We start from the raw sequence: 9,048 nt of genomic DNA, 5'->3' as shown, positions 1-9,048 counted from the left end.
CCTCCCCAGCCCTGGGATCACAGATGTATGCTGCTGTGTCTGGGTTTTTCACATGGCTGCTGGGGATGCATACTTACTTAGGTCCTCACACTTGTATGGAAGTACATGTTCCCTAGTCATGTTCCCAGCCTTTTATGGCGGCTAAATAGTGACCCTGCAGAGCCAATAAAAGTCTTTCTGAGGAGAAAACCAGAGCAAGAAGAGAGCTGGAAGTAGGCTTGTAGCCGACAGGGTGGCAGGGAGAAACGCAGTCAGGGAAGAGGAGCCTTCTCATCTCATGAAAAGAAGAACCGAAGTGAAAGTCTCCACATGGTGGGAAGATGACAGGCTTCCTAGGTCCTAGGGTTTAGCTGTGAGTTCTGAGCAGCAGAAACAGGAAGGAAGTAGCTCTGTACTTCATCTGGCTTCTTAGGAAACCTCGAGATGGGGCACAGGCTCAGCCTGCCTTCTCCTGCCTCCCCGTCTCCCTCATGGAATCTTGAAACATGTTGAGTTTTCTGGAAAAGAAATGGAAATTTCCAGCACCCAATGGTAAAGAAAAAATGACCACCGTCCAAATAAAAGGTTCTGGGTGGCAGAGACCTATCTGGCCTCTTTTGTGAGAACCTGGAGCACGAAGTTGCTCAGGGAAGATTTGTCCAACAAACACTGCTGGGCCCGATTATTGAGAGCAGTCAGAGAAATAATTGGGAGTTTTTTATACTTTTCATATGAACAATGATGACAGAAAAGAAGGACAAGAAGGGGGAGAGAGAGCGCGAGAGCAAGAGAGAGAGAGAGAGAGAGAGAGAGAGAGAGAGAAGGGGAAGGAGAGGAGGCAGGGGGAGGAGCAGAATGGGAAGATAGAGATCATTCCTCATCTGTTATGACAACTGAGATATTTTTGTTCATATCTATTTTGTGTTTGTGACTTCTTGCAAGAAAGACGTCAGATGACTATGATGAAATAGTCATGTGCTTTATGTGGTGTACGTGTGTGTGTGTGTGTGTGTGTGTGTGTGTATGTGTATGTGTGTGACTGTTTTGATTGACATAGCTCTATCACATCATGAGGCTGTGTTTGTGTCTGTGTTTGAGGTTGACTTTAATTAATTCCTCAGCTCTGCTTAAATGGCTTTCCTACTTCTCCCAATTCAGTAGTAAGTATTTAAAGTTATAAGAAGCAGGATCAGCTCACAAACAAAACAGCCCATCCCTGCCTAATAACACAGCTTAGTAATAATAAGAGCAAGACAATCTGGGAAGGCCACTCCCCTTCAGAAATCTTAGGACATCTAAATTGGGAGTTGGTAATCTTGTAAACAAATTCAAATTACCTTCCAGCAAAACCCCAAACTACTTGTTTGAGATGGTTTTTGGCTAGAAGATGCAAATCCAGATCAAAATCAAAAGCCACATACATACTAAAATAGCCAAAACAGAGACACAGTCATTACAGGAAACTCATGAAGCTTCAAAGGAGGTTTAAAAAAGGAAAAGCTGCAGCCAGAGGAGTCGGTGGCATTGCCCGTCTGTACTGGAAATGTCGACATCCTCTGCAGAGGAAGAGGAAGGAGTTGAGGTGCCAGACAAGCAGCTGGACATGACAAAACAGGAAACGGACCGCTTATGACTGCGCAACGGCAAACCGGGAAGAGCAGAGCATCAAAGCCACGGCCCGTGGGAAACTCCGGCAAGGACAAAGTGAAAGCTACCAGGCTCAGAATCACCGTGAGCCGCATGCACGCGGGCTAGTGGGTAGCCAAGGCTCCATTTTTCTGTTGAAGCTCAGAAAGAGGCTGAGCATCGTTGTGGTCATCCCAGGAATAGTCTATTGTATTTTGCATCAGATCAAACATTGCTTTAAAGAGAAGCCATTCAAATGTGAGAGGATACTGTTGTCCATGTCTCAGCATGGTGCTGGCTAACGGTTACAGGTAATATTTAGTGTATTTGTTCATGATACTTTATGGGAAACACAATTGAATCCCAAGGTTAAAGGGCTAAGGCAAAACAGTTGTAAGAAATGAATTTAGCAATCTTCCTCCAGCCTATGCTCTAAGCCCACCAAGAATCTCTACAGAGCTGTTAGATGGACGGACAACATCCTCCTGAACATACTTCTGTCTCTTTTCTATTTATCCACTCCACTTGGCAGGATGGCTGTTACTTTCCCCTGCCCACCTTTGCAGGGAGACATAGCATTTGAATGCTCAGAATTAAAGAGCAACCCCAGAGCATAGACGGTCCTCCAGGCTAAGAACTCCTAGGATGGAAGAACACTGAGTGAAGTGGGTCAGTACCGAGAAGAGTCCTTCATTAGAGGAATAAACAGATAACCCCCAAGGAACAGCTTTACTAAACATCTCAGAAAGTCAGTAACGAAATCCTTGGACCAGATGAGGGGCGACCACTAAGTTGTTATTTAAGAGTATAGTAGTATCTGGGGGCAGGATACCTTACCAATAATCAAACGCAACTATTACTGCTGTTCTTAATTAACAACTGGGTGTGGTTAAGTGATGTCTTGGTTTGCTTTCTATCGCTGTATAAATACCATGGCCAAAAGCAGCTTGGGGAGGAAAGAGTTGATTTAGCTGACTCTTCCATGTCGCAGTCCATCATTGAGAGATCTCAGGACAGGGATCTGGAAGCAGGCATGGAAGCAGAGACCATGGAAGAACATGGTTTGCTGGCTTGCTCTCCAAGACTCCTCAGATTGTTTTCTTACACAACTGAGGACCACCTACCCAGAGTGGCACTGCCCATAGAGTTCTGGGGCCTCCCACATCAATCATGAATCAAGAAAAGGCCCCACAGACTTCTCATCATTTGCATTTTTCCTTTTTTCCAGATGACTCTAGATGGTGTTCAGTTGAACAACAAAAAACAACAACAAAAAACAAAACAAAACAAAACAAAACAAAAAACCCAACACAAGCAATGGATTTAAGGTCACATTACATATTTTAAATTTCTCCACATCTTATTTTACCCAGGACAGACTTGGATGCTCCTCAGCTCTGTGTGACATCACTGCTCAGTCGTATCCCTCGGGAACAGCTGCTCAGAACGACAGGGTCTGAAGATACAGATTCCAAATGCATGGAAAGGCTGACAAATACTCACAGATAAGATCCACGTACAGTACCAAGGAGAGTCCGCTCAGTGCACAGTGCCATGGAAGTGACAAATTGGAACGCACATTGTGTGGCCGCCATGGAAGGACATTCTTATTTTTTGAAGAAAATCCAGAAATGTCTTAATATTTTTATGCTGTTGTTCATGTCAAAATGCCTTCTGGCACAAGACCATTGAGGGCTGGGCAGCTGACAGCTTAGTTCCATGTGGAACCAGAATGTCTAGATGGCTATAATTTAATTTGATTTAAACTAAAGGGGTTTGGGTATATATACATAAGATACTTGTTACATCATGTTACATTTTAGAGAATAAACTGATATAAATACTTAAAATATTAAACAAAAACTCACCTGTCAGATAACTTTTTACTAAATCAGATACTATTATAAATATATTATAAAAATGATTTTTCTTTTTGTTCAGTGCTTGGAATTGAACCCAGGGCTGAGTGCATGCTTGGCAAGTACCCCACCACGGAACCACACCCCCGCTTATAAATCAATTCAAACAATGCACATTCCCTCTGAGGGAGGGTGCTCTGTTCCTGGAGGTACTGCAAGAGCAGGTTGATTCATGGAGCAGACAAAGCAAGTTCCTACTCCACCTCCTGTTTCCAAAGAATCTATTTAATATACTATCCTTGGATAGAGGACATATCAGATATTAAACTGGTAAGAACAGATAACATTTTTTTCTCTTAGGTATATCACAGAGAAGTGACCCCCAACTCACAAGCTTCTTGTTTGTTTGTTTGTTTATTTATTTATTTATTTATTTATTTATTTATTTATTTATTTATTTATTTATTTATTTAAAGACAGAGTCCCCATCTGCCCTGGAACTCACTCTGTAGACCAGGCTGGCCTGGAGCTCACAGAGATCCGCCTGCCTCTATCTGGAATTAAAGATGTGTACCACCACACTTGGCTTCACAAGATTCTTAAAAATCAAAGGAATAGCTAAAAATCTTCAAAAGAAAAACAAGACCATTTTGCCTGAGGAGATTCTGTCTATACTTTACTTTTTTGTTTTCCTGAGCCTTGTGGAAGGACTGGACTCCCAGCTGCCTTCACGTCTATTCTCTTCCTCATCTCTAACAGAGTTCCAGTTTTCAGCTGGGCACAGTGTCAAGCTGTGGTGAGATAATGGGTGGGGTGTGACCCCGGCCTCGGAGGACAGCCCAGGAGCGGCTAATGTGGGATTGTCTCTCTCCAGGCTCTTTCCATCTGAAAAAAAAACAAACAAATCTCAAATGCAAATTTCTTGCTTCTAAGTCCAGGGACTATTAGTTTTTATTTTCTTTCAAGGTGCAGCATAACTTAGTCCCAATTCTTCTGGTAGGAATAACACTTCCCACCCCCAGGGCTGTCAGGAATTTCAGAATCCTAACACCTAAAACTACCGGAAATCAGGAGCTTAGCTTGAAGCAACAAGCTGAGTTATTATCTTCGATTCTCGCAAAAACTCCAACAATGTTTATTTAATCTTCTATTTTTAGCTTTAGGACTCTTGATTTTGCTAAAACAGCCAAGAGGAGAAAAAAGTGACCCAATATTTCTTTAGTGCCTAGATGTTCTCTCTCTCTCTGTCTGACTCTGTCTCTCTTCTTGGTCAGAATATCTATCTCTCCACATATTCATATTCTATTTTGAGTTCATAACATTCATCTCATATGATTCTCATGATACGTTCATGAAGTAAGCAAAACAAGTGTATTTCCATTTCTTCCAAGTAGAAACTGGATTTTCATCCTCATTCCATCATTTTGAGGTATATGGGACTATTATTATCCCTAATACACATAGATGAGAATCATGGGATGCCCACATCATCTGGTCCAAGGCCTTTAACACAAGCTGACTTCCAATACGAACTTGTGGGCTGGGTGGCTGTGTGCCAAGGCCAGTGAGTGAATAAAGAAAATGGAAGTTAAAGGAGGTATCAGAGTCACAACATTGGAATTACAATTAGGGTTTTCTCGCTCCTATTTCAACGTCTTTTCCATTACACCACCTCGCCTCTCCCTCAAAATTCATTCTCCCATTGAGTTGTCTGTGTGGGTGTGGTGTTGGTGAGAGGCACTTTTCAGAGCGTCAGCCTCCGTGAACTTCAGCTGCCGTCCTAGCACAGCACTGCCCGAAGTACAAAGAGGATTGCTTTCGCTGGCGCCTCTCCCAAGCCTCACACGCCAGTGCTGTGCCAACAGCCATTGTCTCTGACAAGTGACTGTGCAGGCAGCATAGGATCCTCTCAGTCTCACACAGCCAGCCAGCATGCAGCTCTCCCCTTGCTTTGCTTTACACCCTCACGGAGCTGGAGTGTCTGTTTCACTCAGGAAGAGGTTTCAGAAGGCTTTGTGCCATGGTCACTGTTGTAGTCTTACAACAGCTTCAAGGTTTGAACTAGGAACCATGAACCCTAACGTTTAGAACATTTTCTTTCCTCTGAAAGAGCTGAGAACTGAGGAGGCATGAGAAAGGCCTGGAACCGTCACCCTGCACCACTGGAAAGCGTCGCTAGACCGAACAGTTGTTGTTGTTTGCTGAGACAAATATTAAAACTCGTCTAAGTTGGTAGCATATAAGGCGGCAGTCCACAATAAGGTCCTACTGTGGGCAGTAAACTACTGGACAAGATTCTAAGTCTACTGTTTACTAGGTGTGTGACTTCAGAGAAAAATTATCCTCTTTGAACCTCAATTTTTATTAGTGTATATTAACAGTACGAGATGGTGGTTTCATTATAACATTTTCACACATATATGTGCTATGTGTTTGATCATAGTTACTCCCACTAACCACATTTACCCTCCCACTTAACAGGTCCCTGTCTGTCTCCTAATTCTCTCTCTCTCTCCCTCTCTCCTCTCTCCTCTCTCCTCTCTCTCTCTCTCTCTCTCTCTCTCTCTCTCTCTCTCTCTCTCTCTCTTTTCCTTTTCATCAGATTTGGTTTTGGTGTATAGAAAACTAGTGATTTCTGTATGTTTACTTTGTGTTCCGCTCCTTTGCTGAAAATGTTTATTAGATGCAAAAATCTTCCGTTGGAGTCTTTAGGATCCTTTCAATAAGGGAATATGATGTGCAAGTAGGGATAATTTGACTTCTCCCTTCTGTGTTTGAGTCCCTTGGAATGCTCCCCCTTTCCTTATTTCTCTGGGTGTAATTTCAAGTATGACGTTGAATAAACGTGGTAATGCTCAACAGCCTTGCTTATAGTTGATATTAGAGACAGTATTTTCAGCTTTTCCCCATTCAATACCATGTTGGCTACAGATCTGTTGTACATATCATTTACTATGCTGTTTATGAGCCTTTATTCCCTCTGTCTTTCAGCATTTTACCATGAAGAATTGTTGAAATTTGTTAAAGATTTTTTCTGTATTGACTGAGGGGATTATGTGATTTTTATCCTTTATTCTATTATGTGCTGTGTTATATTTATTGATTTGCCTAAGTTGAGACATCCTTGCATTCCTGGAATAGATCCAATTTGATGATAGTGTGTGGTTTTTTAAAATGTGTTATTGAAGTCAGTTTGAAAGTAGTTTATTGATATTTTTACATCTCTGTTCATCAAGACAATTGGTCTACAGTTTGTTGTGTTCTTACCCAGTTTTAGTGTCAGGATAATACTGGCTTTGTAGAATGAACTGAAAGCATTCTTTCCTTTTCTACTTCAGGCATAATTTGAAGAGCCTTACATTAATTCTTTAAAGACTGAGCAGAACTCAGCATTGAGTCTATCTGGTCTTGGCCTTTTCTTTCTCTTTCTTTATCTCTTCCTTCCTTCCTTCCTTCCTTCCTTCCTTCCTTTCTTTCTTTCTTTCTTTCTTTCTTTCTTTCTTTCTTTCTTTCTTTCTTTCTTTCTTTCTTTCTTTCCTGGAACTCACTCTGTAGTCCAGGTTGGTCTTGAACTCACAGAGATCTGCCTGTATCTGCCTCCCAGGTGCTGGGATTAAAGACATGTGCTACCACTGCTTGGCTTGGGCTCTTCTTTTGGGGAAGCCTTTTTATTGGTGCTTTAATCTCATTGCTTATAATTGATCTATTTGGAGATTTAAAAAATCTTCTTGACTCAATTGAAGACCATATGTCTCTAGAAATATATTCATTTATTCTAAATTTTCATTGCAATATCATTTTCAAAAATATTCCCTAATGAATTTCAGGAGTGTCTGTGGCAATAGCCCTTTTATTTCATGTCTAATATTATTAGATTGGGTGTTCTCTGTCTTCCTTTTGGTTAATTTGATTAAAGACATGGCAATCTTGTTTATCCTTTCAAAGAACCAGTACTTTATTTTACTGATCCTTTGTATTGTTCTTTTAGCTTCTATTTCATTAATGTTCTTTATCATTTCTTATTTTCTTGTTTTGCTAAAATATTGAAGGGTATTTTTAACTTTATGTACATGAATTTTTTTCTGCATGCATGTGTATGCCTATGGAATCCAGAAGATGGTGTCAGATCCTCTAGGACTGAAGATATGGACATTTGTGAGCTATGTGGGTGCTGGCAACTGAACCCAGGTCCTCTAAAAGAGCAGAAAAAGCTCTTAACCACCGAGCCATCTGTCCACCTCCTCACTGCTCCTCTTTCAATTTCTATGAGATCAGTATCTTTTAAATTCCACACTTACGTGAGATCATTCAGTATTTGTCTTTCTGTGCCTGGCATATTTCACTTAATATAATGACCCCACTTCAATCTATGTTGTCGCAATGACAAGATTCATCCTTATGTGACCAAGTAGAATTCCATTATGTGTATGTAACCACATTTTCTTTAGCTGTATATCAGTTGATGGACACTTAGCTTATTTCCATTTATTGGCTATTATGAGTAAATGCTACAAGAACATGGGAGTCAAGATGATTTTTTTAAACTTTCATGTCCATTAGCTGCACATCTAGTACTGGAATTGCTAGATTATGTAACAGCTCTGTAATTTTATCTATCTATGTATCTATGTATCTATGTATCTATCTATCTATCTATCATTTTTGGTTTTTCGAGACAGGGTTTTTATATTTTTATATTTTATTATTAATGGAACTTCCACACTGATTTTTGTAGTGGCCATAGTAATTTACATTTTTACAGTGAACAAGAGTTCCTCCCCCTGCCCCATCCTTACCAACACTTGTTATCTTTTATTCGATGAGTATTTTTGTAACACACATGCCAGGTGCTGTCTCGATGGTGAAGATCCAGCAATAAACGAAACAGACAAAAGCCCTGCCTGGGGGGGCGAGAGTGCAGTTCTGCACTGGAACACTTGCCTGGTGTGCTGCGAGTCCTCTCTTCAAGCTCAAGCGCTAAACAGAAATTCTGTCTGTTAACAGGGGAAGACAGAAAATATACCCAGTACATAGTGTGTGGGCGATTGCTAAGCATGACTGAGGTAGAAAGGGAGATAGTGTCAGGGACAGATATCACCATATCAGGACTAGCTCATAGAAGATGAGCTAGGAAAGACCTGGAGGGGATCCAGGTAGAGCTGTGGAACCGGAATAGGCAGGGCTCCCAGGAAGCACATAGAAAGCATGGCAAGAAAGAGTCTGGTATAGTCTCGGAACAGCAAAAAGGCCAACTCGGCTAGAACAGAGGTCACCAAGGGGATGGGAAATGGGAAGGGACAGGTTTGTAGCCATTAGAAGAACTTTGTTTCACTGTAAGTCAAGTGGAATCCTTTATGAGATGGAACAGAGAAGGCAACATGATCTAGCTTATATTTTAATAGGAACATTCTAATTACTGTGTTGTGTGATTGGTTGTAAAACAATGAGACCAGTAAGAGATTGTTGCAATAACCTAATGAGACACAATGCAAATATTTGCTGGTGGATTTGATATGGTATAGAAAAGTCAAAAGATCTCCAAGTTTTCCGCATGAGAAAGCAAAGGGATACTATTCCAATTAAT

The 9,048-nt window shown here is 41.1% G+C and overlaps 1 non-coding gene across 1 annotated transcript; it reads right to left on the bottom strand.

Moving 5' to 3' along the window:
- Nucleotides 1-3,651: 3,651 nt before the first annotated feature.
- Nucleotides 3,652-3,844, bottom strand: LOC131921343 (U2 spliceosomal RNA). The gene has a single exon (XR_009381966.1). It is a non-coding gene; the product is annotated as a U2 spliceosomal RNA (small nuclear RNA).
- Nucleotides 3,845-9,048: the final 5,204 nt, after the last annotated feature.

Source organism: Peromyscus eremicus, chromosome 10 (assembly GCF_949786415.1).
Source record: "Peromyscus eremicus chromosome 10, PerEre_H2_v1, whole genome shotgun sequence".
NCBI lineage: Eukaryota > Metazoa > Chordata > Mammalia > Rodentia > Cricetidae > Peromyscus > Peromyscus eremicus.
This window is presented reverse-complemented; position numbering and strand designations above follow the sequence as displayed.